The sequence below is a fragment of the Schistocerca serialis genome, chromosome 9, assembly GCF_023864345.2.
Source record: "Schistocerca serialis cubense isolate TAMUIC-IGC-003099 chromosome 9, iqSchSeri2.2, whole genome shotgun sequence".
NCBI lineage: Eukaryota > Metazoa > Arthropoda > Insecta > Orthoptera > Acrididae > Schistocerca > Schistocerca serialis.
The window spans coordinates 162,021,313-162,038,852 of NC_064646.1; the positions used below are offsets into that span (position 1 = coordinate 162,021,313).

General features: G+C 43.2%; 1 protein-coding gene and 1 non-coding gene across 2 annotated transcripts in view; both read right to left on the minus strand.

The window, feature by feature from the left end:
• LOC126419447 (probable tubulin polyglutamylase TTLL2) overlaps positions 1-17,540 on the minus strand; it is a 410,877-nt gene that overhangs the window by 137,571 nt on the left and 255,766 nt on the right. The window lies entirely within an intron of this gene.
• Trnag-acc (transfer RNA glycine (anticodon ACC)) lies at positions 14,507-14,578 on the minus strand. The gene has a single exon. It is a non-coding gene; the product is annotated as a tRNA-Gly (tRNA).

Below are 17,540 nucleotides of genomic sequence, written 5' to 3' on the forward strand. Positions count from 1 at the left end.
ACTACAGGTACAGACGAACAAATGATAACAATTTCAGAAAAATTGGATTATTTGTTCAGGAGAAAGATCTTGACAAACTGTGCAAGTCAATAACGCATTGGCCCACCTCTGGCTCTTATGCGAGCAGTTTTTCGGCTTGGCACTGATTGACAGGGCTGGATATCCTCCTGAGAAATATCGTGCCAGATTATGTCCAGTTGGTGGTTAGGTCTTCGAAATACCGAGTTGGTTGGAGGGCCCCGCCCATAATTTTCCGAGCCTTTTTAGTTGGGGGGTGGGGGGGGTGGGGGTGGGGGGGGGGGAGATCCGGCGGCCTTGCTGGCAAAGTAGGGTAAGGCAACTTTCACTGTATGCGGATGGACATTATCTTGTTGAAATGTAAGTCCAGGGTGGCTCGTCACCAAACGCTACAAAACGGGGCGTAGAATATCGTCGATGTACCGCTGTCTCTAAGGGTGCCGCAGGTGACAACCAAAGGAGTTATGAAATAAAATAGCACTCCTCACTGTCGAGTTGTATGACGGGTGACATTCAAGTTCGTGTCCCACCGCTGTCCAGGGCGTCTCGCTGGTCATCGGGTCCCAGTTCGTAGTGAGACTCATCACTGAAGACTATTCTACTCCAATCAATGAGATTCCAGGCCAAAGGCGTGTCTGAAACGCCTAGGCAGCGGTGGGATAGCAACCAGACAGTCGCCAGCCATACAGCCCAACAACCAGGAGTGAAAGTCTTACTTTCATAACAGGAACCCTTTGGTTGCCACCCGCGGCATCCTAACAGCACAGTGCTACGTCGACGATATTCTACGCCCCGTTTTATTGCTCTTCACGGCAAGCCCTGCTAGGCCTGCATTTTAGCAATATAATGTCCACCTGCACACAGAGACAGTCTTTACTGTTTGTTCTCATGCTTGGCAAACCCTACCTTGCCCAGTAAGGTCGCTGGATCTCCCCCAATTCAAAACATTTTGAGCATTATGGGCAGGGCTCTCTAACCATCTAGCGATTTTGATGATCTAACGCCTCAGTCGGAAATAATATAGCACGATATCGCTCAGGAGGACATCGAACCACTCTGTCGGTCAATTCCAGGCCGAATAGCTGCTTACATAAGGACCAGACGTGGGCCAACGCGTTATTGCCTTGATAGATTTGTAAAGCTCTTTCTCTTAACTACATGATCTAGTTTTTCTGAAATTGAAATTATTTGTTTATCTGAGCCTGTACATCACAACTATAGATTTCCGTCCCATTTGGATCATTCGTTTCGTGGCGTTTCGTTTTTCTCTTTGTCTTACAATGTATAAACAGCCAAAACGCTACGGAGACGCGGCACTATTACTCGATCTTCACGTGGATAACAGCTGTGTGTGCATTCTGCAGAGTGAATCTAGATAAGTGTCATGACTGAAGTTGCCATTGACTACTACACTATGTGATCAAAAGTATCCGGACACTTGGCTGAAAATGACTTACAAGTTCGTGGCACCCTCCATCGGTAATGCTGGAATTCAGTATGGTGATGGCCCACCCTTACCCTTGATGACAGCTTCCACTCTCACAGGCATACGTTCAATCAGGTGCTGGAAGGTTTCTTGGGGAATGGCAGCCCATTCTTCATGGAGTGCTGCACTGACGAGAGGTATCGATGTCGGTCGGTGAGGGATGACATGAAGTCAGCGTTCCAAAACATCCCAAAGGTGTTCGATGGGATTCAGGTCAGGATTCTGTGCAGGTCAGTCCATTACAGGGATGTTACTGTCGTGCAACCACTCCGCCACAGACCGTGCGGTATGAACAGGTGCTCGAACGTGTTGAGAGATGCAATCTCCATTCCCGAATTTGCTCTTCAACAGTGGTAAGAAAGACGGTGCTTAAAACATCAACGTAGGCCTGTACTGTGATAGTGCCACGCAAAACAACAAGGGGTGCAAAACCCCTACATGAAAAACACGACCACACTATAACACCATCGCCTCCAAATGTTACTGTTGGTACTACACACGCTGGCAGATGATGTTCACCGTGCATTCGCCATTCCTGCACCCTGCCATCGAATCGCCACATTGTGTACCGTGATTCCTCACTCCAAACAACGTTTTTCCACTGTTCAATCGGCCAATGTTTACGCTCCTTACACCAAGCTAGTCATCGTTTGGCATTTACCGGCGTTATGTGTGGCTTATGAGCATCCGCTCGACCATGAAATCGAAGCTTTCTCACCTCCCGCCTAACTGTCATAGTACTTGCAGTGGATCCTGATGCAGTTTGGAATTCCTGTGTGATGGTCTGGATAGATGTCTGCCCATTACACATTACGACCCTCTTCAACTGTCGGCGGTCTCTGTCAGTCAACAGACGAGGTCGGCCTGTATGCTTTTGTGCTGTACGTGCCCTTTCACGTTTCCACTTCACTATCATATCGGAAACAGTGGACCTAGGGATGTTTAGGAGTGTGGAAATCTCGACACATGTGACACCCAATCACGTGATCACGTTCGAAATCCATGAGTTCCCTGAGCGCCCCATTCTGCTCTCTCACGATGTGTAATGACTACTGATGTCGCTGATATGGAGTATCTGGCTGTAGGTGGCAGCACAATGCACCTAATATGAAAAACGTATGTTTTTGGGGGTGTCCGGATACTTTTGATCACATAGTGTATATTCTGCACCGTCTGATATTCTACGCAACCATAGAACTTAGGATGTTATTTCGCAGAGGTTTTCTTGTCAGTCCTCACCTACTCTAACAGTGCACCACACAGGATCTGAAGAAGACAAGGTCGCTCTTCCCAATATTCTTGGGAAAATGTAATCAACAACTTCGATGAACACCCGAAAGCACACCACTAATGAATCACGCCGAGAAAACCTGAGAGCCCTCTTAGCAGTATGTATCGCCAGCGTTAAATCCACGTCTCTCTGTCTCTCACTCTACAGTGACCCTCAAACAATTCTCTAGCAATTTGTAGTCATAATGAAGCCACGTGACAGCAGCTGAAACTGGAGATTACAACGTTTCCATCGTACCGAGTGAAATGGCGCACTGTATAACACTACCTAGCATCCGCTAGATAAAGTATATTCACACAAATAAAAAATGTCTCTGCTCACTATCTCAAATTCATGTTTTAGAAGATTATATGATGTTCGGTACTTTGCCTCTCGTCAATGTCAGATACCGCGTCGGTTCAAGTTTTTCAAAATCTTTGTTGTTAGTTGGGCAAAATGTTGCAGTTGAAACAAATACCTCGCTTTACTTCCATTGTGACTGCACTCCAGTACTGCACCCAGAGAAACAGAACACGCCGACGGCATATGCGTGTTGTCTCCAGACCCGGTGCTTGCGTCACATTTACAAAATGGGAAGTTCTTCTTTTCAAAATTATAATAATTACACAAATTTCACAAATTCTGGGGTTATAACCTATCCTTAAATGCTAAATGTTGGTAATTAATTAGCCAAAATGGCCACAGTTAACTAAATTTAGTTGTCATTAATGGATTAACGTCATTCTGTTCTACTCATGGAGGAAAACTCTGCACATAGTATGGAGCATAGATGAGTCTACATGATTACTCTGACCTCACACTTACAAGGTAAGTATGTGGCAGACAGTTTGTAGAAAACCTTTTGGACTATTTCTCGATCATTACAGTTTCAACCATCAATTGGGAAAAATTAACACCAAAATAGTTCCTCAGGAGCTCTGATTTATCTCTCTCTCTTTCGTTTTTCTTTTACGATGATCACTTCTCACTGTGTAAGTGGACACCAAGAAAATAATTTCTGATTCGAAAGCGAGAGTCGGTTAGGAAAATTTCGTGAAAAGTTCTTGACGTGACGGAAAACTTTTTTCTAAATGATTGTCACTGCAACTCGTTTATCACGTGTGTGACACTCTCTCCTCAGTTTCGCGATTATCCAAAGCGAGCTGCCCCTCTTTGAAATTTTTTTAAGTCCTTCATCAATCCTATCTGGTAAGCATCCCACACCTTGCAGCAATACTCCATAAGGGGATGGAGAAGAGTAATGCAAACAGTCTCTTCACAGATTTGTTACGTCTTTCTAACTATTCTGTCAATAAAACGCAGCCTTTAGTTCGCCTTCCCCACAACATTTTCTTTGTGGGGTTCCAATTTAAGTTGTTTGGAACTATAATCGCTAGGCATTTAGTTGATCCACAACCTTTAAATTTGTTTTATTTGCCACGTAACTGAAATTGAACTGAAGTTCCTCAAGCGGAAGACGTCACTTTTTTTATTGTTTTGGGTCAACTGCCGCTTTTCGTACCATACATATATCTTGTCTGAATAATTTTGCAACTTCGTTTTTATCTTCTGATGACTTTACTAGACGGTATGCGACAGCATCAACTCCAAACTGGTGAGAGAGCTGCTCATGTGGATTAAGAACGCTGTAGGAAAGCTAGAAAATTTGAAAAGGAAAACGGGAGAATCAGAGTGGAAGGAAGTGGGATACTGAAGCACTGAGAAATGACGAGATGCTCTTCAAGTTCACGAAGGATGTGGATACTGCGATAGTAGGCAGTTCAGTTGAAAGGGAATGTATATCTTTAAAAAGGGAAATCACAGATGTTGGAGAGTCAAACATAAGTACAAGGAAGGGAGCTCCAAAGAAACCTTCGATACCAGAAGTAATTTCATTCATCATAATCGATGTTTTTGGAAAGTCTGCACCTGTGTCATTCATGATGTAAATAATGAAAAACTTCACCAGTTACTTATTTTTCATGCTTAGTACAACGCGTTTCGAGAGTTTATTCTTATTTTAAAGTGCATTTGTTTCCATAAATATTTTGCTTGATGTTTGCATGTGTGATTTTCTGTCTCTCTTGCACTTAGTTGTCGTGTTGAGGTAATCAAATATTATGCTCCCTCCATTACACATAATATCACACGCATGCAAATAATCATCTGCAGTGTTTGTTTTTGTAATCATAACACGCTACATCTGCAATTGGTCGCGAAATTAGAACCACAGTGAAAATCAGTTTGTGCGTTGCGAAATGTCTGTAATATGCCTATCTATTGCATCACGTCGCATTTCTCAGTTCTGATCGCACAATGAACACGTAAAGATGTCTTCAACAATAGTGGCTCCGCCTGCTGTGAAGTAGGGCCCCTTCTGATTTCATGCATCCTACATAACATAACTGTCATGCGTTTCCTTCTCCACGACAAGAAGCAATGACGGAAATAAAAGAAAGGTTAAAGAGTGGGATCAAAATTCAGGGTGAAACGATATCAATGATAAGATTTGCTGATGACATTGGTATTCTCAGCGAAAGTGAAGAAGAATTACAGGATCTGTTGAATGTGTTGAATGGAATGAATAGTCTATTGAGTACAGAATATGGATCGAGAGTAAAACGGCAAAAGAAAAATAATGAGAAGTAGCAGAAATGAGAATAGCGAGAAACTTAACATCAAAATTTGTGACTACGAAGTAGTTGAATTCTACTACCTACGAAGTAAAATAATACGTGGTGGATGAAGCAAGGAGGACATAAAAAGCAGACTAGCACAGCCAAGAGGGAATTCCTGGACAAGAGAAATCCACTGGTATCGTGCATAGGCCTTAATTTGAGAAAGAAATTCTTGAGAATGTACATTTGGAGCACACATCATTATATGACAATGAATCACGTACATACGCAAAGCAGGAACGGAAGGGAATCGAGGTCTCTAAAATATAGTGCTAAAAAAATGTTGAAAATCAGGACTGATAAGACAAGAAAATTGGAGATTCTCCATAGAATCGGTGGAGAAAGGAACATACCGAAAACACTGAGAAGAAGAAGGGCTTGGATGTTTGGACATGTTTTAAGGCATCAAGGAATAAACTCAAGGCACTAGAGGGTAAAAACTGTACAGGAAATCAGAGATTGGAGCACATCTGCAATAAATTTGGAGGTAGGATGCACGTGCTATTCAGAGATGAAGAGGTTGGCAAGGGAGAGGAATTCGTGGCGGGACGCATCAAACCAGTCAGAACACTTAATTATATTCCTAGCTCCTCCCCCCCCCCCCCCCAGCCCCCCACCTTCAAAAAAGTGTATGTTAGGTGCCCTTTACGTAACTCAGGCGTGACTACCAGTCACTAATGTAGTTCAGTCGTTTATCCACAACACGAAAACGGAAATTTCCACACATAAGGGTTGATTAGTACTAAAGAATGTTAGCATTCCGACACTACTACAAAGTGGAAAAACAGTTTACCGAAAACAGTTAATTATGGGTAGGCTGGTAGGGAAACCGGCGTTCGATTTTGGTGTCTTAACGCCAATCGATTGCTCTGAAGAGCTCGTAAAATATGAAAGCAACTATAAATTTCTTTGTCGTTCGGAGTCGTTAAGGGCAACTGGGGGAGCGAGTAGAAAAAATAAAACCTTACTCCTTGTTTGAGAAACGAAACATGACCTGCAATAAATTAATGGTGAATTCCAAAATGCGTTATAAAAAAACAAAATCGTACGGCACCAATACTGTTAACACGAATGGAGAGTATCATTCTACTGTTTTCTGCACCAGAATAGATTTCTGCATTGCATTGTATTTTCAGCGGTTTTCATGCAGCCATTGAAATCGCTGAACACAACGTACTTTTGCGATCTGAGACAAGCACGCAGTAAGGGAAATATCAGTACCTGTCTTTATAGGTAAGTAGACTGTCGTAGAGTATGTGAATTATCGTAAACGTGCAGTTCTTAAATCAAGTAAAAGCACTGTTCTCAACATTCAGTTTTACTGTTAATTAATTTTTTATTAAATGTAGTCGTAGAAGAATAGTAGCAGACGCCAAACAAGCTACAGATGAACCCGTGAAGAAGAGCTTTCCTGCTCGCATCTTCGCTATTAAGTACAGATAGACTAAAAAATTCGTGAGAACAACATTTCAGTTTATACTTTAATTGCAGAAGAGATTTGTGATTGATAATAAATATAGTTATCGCCAGAGAAACTATGGAATCGTGACTACATGTTCAAAAAATTTTGAAATTGAGTCTTATGTCACTGTACTGGCATACCTATTATAAATAAAGGATGAAAAGTAATAAAGATTCCCCCAACTTCTTCTAGTATATCAAATATAACTTTCCACCTTCATTGTTAATTATTTTGATTTCTATTACCGTATGCTGCTTAAACAAAAATGTGACGAAGTGAAAGCGGTAAGTAGTTTCTTAGGCTACAAAGAGAAGAATGTGAAAGTATTTCAAATTTCGTAAAACTTTTAATCTAAGACACACTCTAAGACAACCAACACGAAGGAATTATCTGAATGAGCCGGAAATCGGTATATGTTATATGCATGTATAGACAAACAAATGACTGAAGCTTCAAAAAAAAAAAAAAAAAAAAAAAAATGATTTATTCAAGAGAAATAGCTTCACTGAGCGATAACGCTTTGGTATACCTCTAGCCCTAATGCAAGCAGTTAAGCAGTTCTTCGGCTTGGCATTGATTGATAAAGTTGTCGGATGTTATCCTGGGGGATATCGCGCCAAATTCTGTCCAACTGGCGCGTTAGAGCGTCAAAATTGCGAGATGACTGGAATGTCCTGACCATAATACTCCAAATTTTCTCAGATGGGGAGAGATCCGGCGACCTTGCTGGCCAAGGTAGGGTTTAGCAAACACGAAGACAAGGGGCAGAAATTCTTGCCGTGTGCAGGCGGGCATTATCTTGCTGAAAGGTAAGTCTAGATGGCTTTCCATGAAGGGCAATAAGGCGGGGCGTAGAATATCTCCGACGTACGGTCGTGCTGCAAGGGTTCCACGGATGACGACCAATGCGGTCTTGCTATGAAAAAAAAAAAATGGCACCGTGGATCATCTACCCTGGTTATCAAGCCGTATGACATGCGCCAGTCATCCTGATATCACAACTCTGTGCGGGGCGTCTCAAAACACGTCTTAACTGGACACTGGGGCTCAGTTCGAAGTGGGAATCATCCTTGAAGGTAGTTCTACTCCAGTAAATATGATTCCAGGCCAAAGACGTGTCTGGAGACGCCTCAGTTGAGAACCTTTGGAGCATTACGAGCAGGGTCTCCCGATAAGATAGGGATATTGACGGTCTAACGCACCAATTGGACAGAATTTGGCACGATATCCCGCAGGAGGACATCTATCAGCTCAATCAGTCAATGATAAGCCGAATAACTGCTTGCATAAGGGCCATAGGTGGACCAACGCGTTATTGATTTGGTCAATTTGTGAAGCTCTTTTTCCTGAATAAATAATCCTTTTTTTCTGAAATTGTAATCATCTGTTTGCCTGTACATGTACATCACATCTACCGATTTCCGTGCATTCGGATAATTCCTTCGTAATGCGTCAGGGATTTTTTTTTCTTTTTTCCTGACAGTGTATTTCGACAAGGAAGCAATCTATAACACTCTCATGTAGACAGTTTTTCTTTACTTTAGTTAGTGACAATAGGTTCTTGATAGACCAGGATGGCTTCAAACACCTGTCATGATTGAATAAAATTTACAAGGGTCACTCTCAAACTCTTCAGCACACATCTTACAAAGCTACAGCGCTTCTGTAAATGACACAGACTAAAGATCTCATATGAAGTGTTAGGGAATTCCGACAAGTTGAAGAAAGGCAACTTTACACCCAGTCCCACTCCTGAACAGGAGGACATACAATATTCATCTATTTTTTGATGCACTCAAGTATCCACAAAAGGAGATCGGCGGTTACTATGATACCTATGGTCATATGGTGTAAGTTAGGACGGGAAGATGCACATTACGCAAAGAAAAGTCTAACGTAATTCCTGCTACAGGAAAAATGGCTAAACTAACTACATCATCTTAAAGCTGGCCGTGAGGTGAGCGATTCGAGCCTTAAACCACATTTTGTACATTGTATCTTAAAAATAATTCGCATTCAAAACTCAAGTACTGTGATGCGAAACAGTATTTTTATTGTACCTTTTTGATCTATATGTGTCACATAAATGTATAAAGTTCCATTTAAAAGAAGAGAAACTACACTACAGTCTAGTGCTATCAGAAGAGTGACATGCGTTAATTTGAATTGGCGTGCAAAGACAACAACGATAGTTAAATTAATTAGCTAAGGGCAGATTAAACTCCAAGGAGTAAATGTACTTAAAAGAAATGATAAAAACTGATTAAATACACTGAAGTGACATATTGCGTATGTGATTTACTTTATTCAGCATACAGCATTAGGGCGTCATTTCCGTGAACAGTGTACTAATTGGTAAGTAAAATTCAAAGTATTAATTCTACTAATTAGTAATTAACATTCAAAGTGTTAATTGTATATAAAATCTACATGCGTCAACGGTAGGTACAATAAAATTTCCATAGATTGATATGTCATACATGTTGTGGTAACAAGATTTGTGACATTATTGGTTAATCAAGTATATCATATGGTTCAAATGGCTCTGAGCACTATGGGACTTAACATCTGAGGTCATCAGTCCCCTAGAACTTAGAACTACTTAAACCTAACTAACCTACGGACATCACACACATCCATGCCCGAGATAGGAGTCGAACCTGCTACCGTAGCTGTCGCGCGGTTCCAGACTGAAGCGCCTAGAACCGCTCGGCCACAACGGCCGGCAAGTATATCATATTTTCTCGTAAATGTTTTGCTTATTTTAATTTACCCATAACTTTAAAATATTAAAATTACGAAGAACCAAGAAGTATTATTTATTCAGCACCAGTAAAAAACTCATTCTTAAAAGAATCTAAATCTCCTATACATAACAGCTTCAAACATCTGATTACTCGTACTCTGCAAGTGAGTTGTTGTGGTATGGTGCTCAGTCCGAAGACTGTTTTGATGCAGCTCTCCATGCTACTCTACCCTACATCTTTGAGTAACTACTGCAACCCACATCCATCTGAATCTGCTTGCAGTATTCATCTTTCGGTCTCCCTCTACGATTTTCACCTCCCACCCCACGCTCCCCACGCTTCCTTCAGTACCAAATTGGTGATACTTGATGACTTAGAATGTGTTCTACCAAACGATCGCTTCGTCTAGTAAGGTTGTGACACAAATTTTTTTCCTCCCCAATTCTATTCAAAACCTTCTATTCTCTTCTTGTCCGAACTGTTTATCGTCAGTGATTCACTTCCTTACATGGCTACACTCCATACAAATACTTTCAGAAAAGACTTCCTGACATTTAAATCTATACTCTCCTTCACAAACGTTTTTCATGCCATTGCCAGTCTACATTTTATATCCTCTCTACTTCGACCCTCATCAGTTATTTTGCTCTCCAAATAGCAAAATTCAACTACTACTTAAGTGTCTAATTTTCTAATCTAATCCCCTCAACATCACCTGATTTAATTCGGCTACATTCCATTATCCTCGTTTTGGTTTTGTTGATGTTCATCTCATATCCTCCTTTCATGACACTGTCCATTTTACTCAACTGCTCTTCCAAGTCCTTTGAAAAGGAAAAAGCGGTTAATGCGCTAAATATTTGACGTTACCCGCATGTAAGCAAAAAAGTTTAGAGAAGGTTTGAAATTATGTTCAAAACTTGTTAGAAATCGCTAAATGTTCTCATCATCTAACACTAGATTAATGTAGTCTGGGCGATTTGCACTATGTTTTAAGCAGTTTGTCACGGCTCTGTATGTTTACGATGTTGCTGTCAGTTGTTAAAGATGATGGTTGTGCTTCACATGTGCACGTCGCGAGAGCAACGAAGTGTGACTCGTTTTCTATGGAGCAAGGGACGAACGCCCATCGAGATCTACAGGGAAGAGCAGCCAACACATGGGGAAAAGTGTCTCGCTTTGACAACTGTAAGGTGATGGTGTTGTGAGTTCGACAAAAGCCGTAATGTCTTGCATGACAATAAGCGGTCGAGGAGGCCTCATCGTCACTCTCTGATGACAACATTTTCCGCGAGGATGCAATGGTGAAAGCAGATTGGTTTGTGCACATGACAGCCATTTTCCGGGAGCTTTGCATATCGTACGGGAGAGTTTACGGCATAGTTCATGGATCCACGACAATGCGAGACCACATGTGGCATTTAGAACTGCCGAAAAGCTCTGAGCATTCCATTGGGAAGTTCTGGAGCACCCACCATGCATACGAGACCTTTCCTCTAATGATATACACATTTTCGGACAGCTGAAGAAGTTTCTGGCAGGACAGCGGTTCACAAGTAACGATGAAGCCAAGACAGCTGTGTCTGACGGTGGTTCCATAGTCAGCCAGACGAATTCTGTGGTGGGACAAATGTATGAACCAGTGTGGGGATTATGAGGAAAAATAGTGTAAGGCATGTAGAATATGATGTATATTTGTCATTACCTGTATGTACCTTACTTTGGCTAGTAAAAAATGGGGGAAAGACTTTATTTGCTCTCATAATATAGGTACCAGAGCGCTGCTAATGAAACATCACCATAAAAGATTGGTCCACTAAACAAAAAGTTATTATGTGTATTGTTTGCAAGACTATACACCATTAACGAAATATTTTATTATATGTTGCGGTGTCAGGTCACACAAATTGTACACTTACCGGTTTCGTCTTGTTTTCATGTTAATAAAAGAAAGCAAAAGGATGTCACACAAATGGTATAATTATCGTTTTAATATCATTTCCAAGTCACTATCAGATGATCTGTTTAAAAAGAAAGAAAAAATTGGATATTAAAACACTAGGAAACTGAAGAGTCCTAATATTCTTCGTCTTTCTTCTTAAACAAATCGTCTGATGATGACTTGGATAAATAGCCAATAACTATACCATTTGTCTGATATGAGACTGAAAACTTACACAAAACAATAGAAAAATTCACACATTTGCCGCTGTGTTTCTCTAAGACAGTATGCTTAGGCCAGTGGTTCCCAACCCTTCTGAGACCGTTACCCCTGACAGCTATCACATATTAGTTAGTACCACAGCCCCTCTCCAGACACCATCATCATCGCCTAAGTAAACTTTATAAATGAAAAAGAATTTTGTTTGACCACTTTTATTTTTAAAACGGCGAAGGATGTTTGATATTTAGTTTTTGTAGGTGTGTTATGAAACAACGAACTAATGAACTAATGAGACAACGGACACTGCCTATTTTAACAACCTTTTTTAAAATTATGATGAAAAAGTTTTCAGTGCATCGCCAGTGCAACCTATTGTGTAGGTTCTTTAAATGGCCTATTCGCGTAGGGAGGTATGATTATCTGAATAAGCTAACAGAAAGGTAAAGTATCAATTACGTTATGTACCTCATTTGTTTTATGTACCTCATTTGTTTTATCAACAATCTCGGTGTCTATCGATATTTTGAGCTTGTGCGTTAAAGATATATGTAATTGCGCTCTCCCGGTGTGTGGTGTTAATTAAAAGTTATAATATGCGGAAGGAGCAAGTTTTCATTCTCGTACCTAGCCACGTCCTATTCCCCACCTCCCGGCTGCGTCTGGATCACGGGGTCCCGGATTCGATTCCCTGGCGGGTCGGAGTTTTCTCCGCCCGGGGACTGGGTATTTGTGTTGTCCTCATCATCTCATCATCATTCGGATAGTGGCGAGACTGGAAATGGAAAGATTGGAACTTGTACGGGAGCTGGTGACCACAATGTTGGGCGCCCTACAAACCATCATCATCATCATTCACCTCCAGATGTGACGAGGACTTGTATTTTTAAATGGAACTTTTCGGAGAAAGTGTCAAAACCAATAGAGAATAGCCGCTGCAGCCGCGCCGCCACTATTGTACATCGTTGGGGAGACAACGTAAATATTAGGTCGTACACAAAAATTTAAACATTGGATTAATGTTCCATAACTGCCACAAATTCCTCAACATGCGTGCTTCCATACCTGCACGCGTTTATAGGCATATAAATTCTGGTGCAGCTAAACGAAATTACTCCAGCTCTGAATAATTCACACTATCTTTCTCCCCCAACCACTATATTACAAATTCTTCTCGGACAGGACAGCTACTTATCCACAATGAAGGTAGACATCTGTTGCAACGCGTGTTCTCTCTGCACCACTGCTCTCCCTAGCGACATTTGCTTCACTCACAGCATGCATCCCCATTTAAAATCAACAACAACCAAGTTAAAAGGTGTGCACTGTGCTTGGTAAACTACCTGATTGCTGGACCTCTTACTTCTGAATTGGCAGAAATTGGAAGACTTCAGTGCTTCATTTTGACTACTGCCACTATAATAATAATAGTAATAATAATAATAAGTATTATTATCTATTACTCTTATGTCGTGCTGTCAATTATGAGGGGCGTTCAATAAGTAATGCAATACATTTCTTTCCTCGGCCAATTTCGGTTGAAAAACTGCGGAGTTTATTATGGGGTATCATGGAATATTCACCTTCAGCCCCTGTAATTTCATGAAGTTCCGACAGGTTGTGGCGCTATTCATACCCATCAAAATGGCACTTGTAAAATGTCTACAGAGGCATGGCAGTGAACAAAAGCACAGTGAGTCGTTGGGCGATGCGACTGTCATCATGGCAACAATGTCGCGCAAACCTGTCCAATCTCCCATACGTTTGCCGGCCGCACGCAGCCTCAGAAATTAAAGAAACGACTTCAGCGTGTTCGTCACCAAAAAACTGCAAACGAACTTCTCCAAGTCAAAGCAAGGCCTCGTACAAGTCTGTGCATCCGAGAGGGGCTCACAAAACTTCACTGGACTGTTCTTCCTCATCCACCCTATAGCTCGGATCTCGCACTTTCCCAATTCCATCTGTTTGGTCCAATGAAGGATGCACTATGCGGGAAGCAGTACATGGTTGACGGGGAGATTATTGATGCAGCAAGACGTTGGTTCCGACGTCAACTAGCAGAGTGGCACATATGGGGAAAACTGTCTCGATTTGAGAACAGTAAGGTGATGGTGTTGTGAGTTCGACAAAAGCCGTAATGTCTTGCATAAAGCCCCACCCCTCCCCCCACCCCAAAGTAAGGTGGAACAAGGCCGTCGTATTGAACATAGATTATGTTGAAAGATAGGGTTTTGTAGCCAAAAGAGTGGGGAATAATGTTGTGTATTGGAATCCTGAATAAAATCAATCTGGTTTCAAAAAATAAATGTTGCACAATTTACTGAACGCCCCTCATGGTTCGTTTATTTGTTGAAAAGTGAGCCCTTCGTGGGAACTACCTATAACTCAGACAAGGCATTTTCGTGAGGCATTTAAGGATATGTGATGTGTACGTCTCAATTTTACTGTTGTAGATGCGTGGTATGAAGTACAAACTATGGACTATGTGAGGAAGAAGATATTCATACATTTGTTTTACCAAATGTTAGCCCTACCACAAATGAAATGGTCGTATGGCATTGTTGGCCAGGAGACCACCTCGGGGTTGTTCGGCCGCCGTATTGCAAGTCCTTTTTAGGTGACGCCACATCGGCGACTTGCGAGTCAATAATGATGAAAATGATGATGAAGGACACACAACACCCAGTCCCCTGCCGGGAATCGAACCCGGGCCCCCTGCGTGGTAGGCGGTAACGTTACCGCTACGCTACGGAGACGGACAGCCCTACCACAATGCGTCAAACGTTAACGATGGTATTCAAAACACTGCAATTACTGGTAACTTATGAAATAGTGATAATAGTAAAAATATTTTCAAAATAATTTAGCTTTGTGCCTGTAATACAATCGAAACATTTTGTTTTTATCCCTAAGAAAAATTCATTTTACCTCTCAGTCGGTACTTACTACCTGGATGGGAACCATCGACTTAGACGGAGTAACCGTTAATGAAAGTCAGTGAGCCAGGAAGCTGTAAACGAGGCGGGAAGCTGTAAGCCCTTGTGACACAGTACTTGCCACTCTGAGTGGGAAACCACACCTGTGATTATATGAACGGCAAGTTAGGCACAAGTTTTCACAAAGACAGAAGTATTTCGAATCACTTGTGCCATAGATCGTGTCGGGACCATCGGTGCCGACCGACTGCTGTGTCATCCACCACTAATAGCGTCATTGGATGCATCATCAGTGGGGATTCTGAATTTTCAGGCACAGTGCCGGACTTTACAGCATTATGAGACTTAGAACGCACCGCTGTCCATTATAATTCCAAAGGCTTGAAGTTGGAAGGCAACAAATGCCAAATTGGCTTAAAATGTAGCACCTGCTAGCATAAGCAAATGATTAGCACGTCAGCATAACCACTCATAGTACGTAACAGAGACGTCGTCTACTTTATTTTGGTTTGTTGGTTGACTGATTTAGGGGAGAGGACCAAACAGCGAGGCCGTCATTCCCATGGCGTTAGGAAAGGATGGGGAAGGAAGTCGGCCGTGCCCTTTCACAGGAAACATCCCGGAATTCGCCTGAAGCGATTTAGAGAAATCAGGGAAAACCTAAATCAGGATGGCCGGACGCGGGTTTTAAACGTCGTCCTCCCGAATGCGAGACCAGTGTGCTAACCACTGCTCCACCTCGCTCGGTATATATAAAGAAAGATTACGCAGCAGATATGTCATATACACTCCTGGAAATTGAAATAAGAACACCGTGAATTCATTGTCCCAGGAAGGGGAAACTTTATTGACACATTCCTGGGGTCAGATACATCACATGATCACACTGACAGAACCACAGGCACATAGACACAGGCAACAGAGCATGCACAATGTCGGCTCTAGTACAGTGTATATCCACCTTTCGCAGCAATGCAGGCTGCTATTCTCCCATGGAGACGATCGTAGAGATGCTGGATGTAATCCTGTGGAACGGCTTGCCATGCCATTTCCACCTGGCGCCTCAGTTGGACCAGCGTTCGTGCTGGACGTGCAGACCGCGTGAGACGACGCTTCATCCAGTCCCAAACATGCTCAATGGGGGACAGATCCGGAGATCTTGCTGGCCAGGGTAGTTGACTTACACCTTCTAGAGCACGTTGGGTGGCACGGGATACATGCGGACGCGCATTGTCCTGTTGGAACAGCAAGTTCCCTTGCCGGTCTAGGAATGGTAGAACGATGGGTTCGATGACGGTTTGGATGTACCGTGCACTATTCAGTGTCCCCTCGACGATCACCAGTGGTGTACGGCCAGTGTAGGAGATCGCTCCCCACACCATGATGCCGGGTGTTGGCCCTGTGTGCCTCGGTCGTATGCAGTCCTGATTGTGGCGCTCACCTGCACGGCGCCAAACACGCATACGACCATCATTGGCACCAAGGCAGAAGCGACTCTCATCGCTGAAGACGACACGTCTCCATTCGTCCCTCCATTCACGCCTGTCGCGACACCACTGGAGGCGGGCTGCACGATGTTGGGGCGTGAGCGGAAGACGGCCTAACGGTGTGCGGGACCGTAGCCCAGCTTCATGGAGACGGTTGCGAATGGTCCTCGCCGATACCCCAGGAGCAACAGTGTCCCTAATTTGCTGGGAAGTGGCGGTGCGGTCCCCTACGGCACTGCGTAGGATCCTACGGTCTTGGCGTGCATCCGTGCGTCGCTGCGGTCCGGTCCCAGGTCGACGGGCACGTGCACCTTCCGCCGACCACTGGCGACAACATCGATGTACTGTGGAGACCTCACGCCCCACGTGTTGAGCAATTCGGCGGTACGTCCACCCGGCCTCCCGCATGCCCACTATACGCCCTCGCTCAAAGTCCGTCAACTGCACATACGGTTCACGTCCACGCTGTCGCGGCATGCTACCAGTGTTAAAGACTGCGATGGAGCTCCGTATGCCACGGCAAACTGGCTGACACTGACGGCGGCGGTGCATAAATGCTGCGCAGCTAGCGCCGTTCGACGGCCAACACCGCGGTTCCTGGTGTGTCCGCTGTGCCGTGCGTGTGATCATTGCTTGTACAGCCCTCTCGCAGTGTCCGGAGCAAATATGGTGGGTCTGACACACCGGTGTCAATGTGTTCTTTTTTCCATTTCCAGGAGTGTAGAAATCACATTCGAGTGTTGCTTGTTTGTGAGAAGGCAGTGAGATGATTCGCGCAAGAGGGAGAGACGACTACCTGCGAGTGCCGAAATTTTACAATAGCAGTAACGTGACATGTCCAGACTGCAGATACACTAATGGCCATTAAAAGTGCTACACCAAGAAGAAATGCAGATGATAAACGGGTATTCATTGGACAAATATATTATTATAGAACTGACATGTGATTACATTTTAACGCAATTTGGGTGCACAGAACCTGAGAAATCTGTACCCAGAAAAACCACCTGTGGCCGTAATAACGGCCTCGATACGCCTGATCATTGAGTTAAACACAGCTTGGATGGCGTGTACAGGTACAGCTGCCCATGCAGCTTCAACACGATACCACAGATCATCAAGAGTAGTGACTGGCGTATTGTGACGAGCCAGTTGCTCGGCCGCCATGGACCAGACGTTTTCAATTGGTGAGAGATCTGGAGAACGTGCTGGCCAGAGCAGCAGTCGAACATTTTCTGTATCCAGAAAGGTCTGTCCAGAACCTGCAACATGCGGTCGTGCATTATCCTACTGAA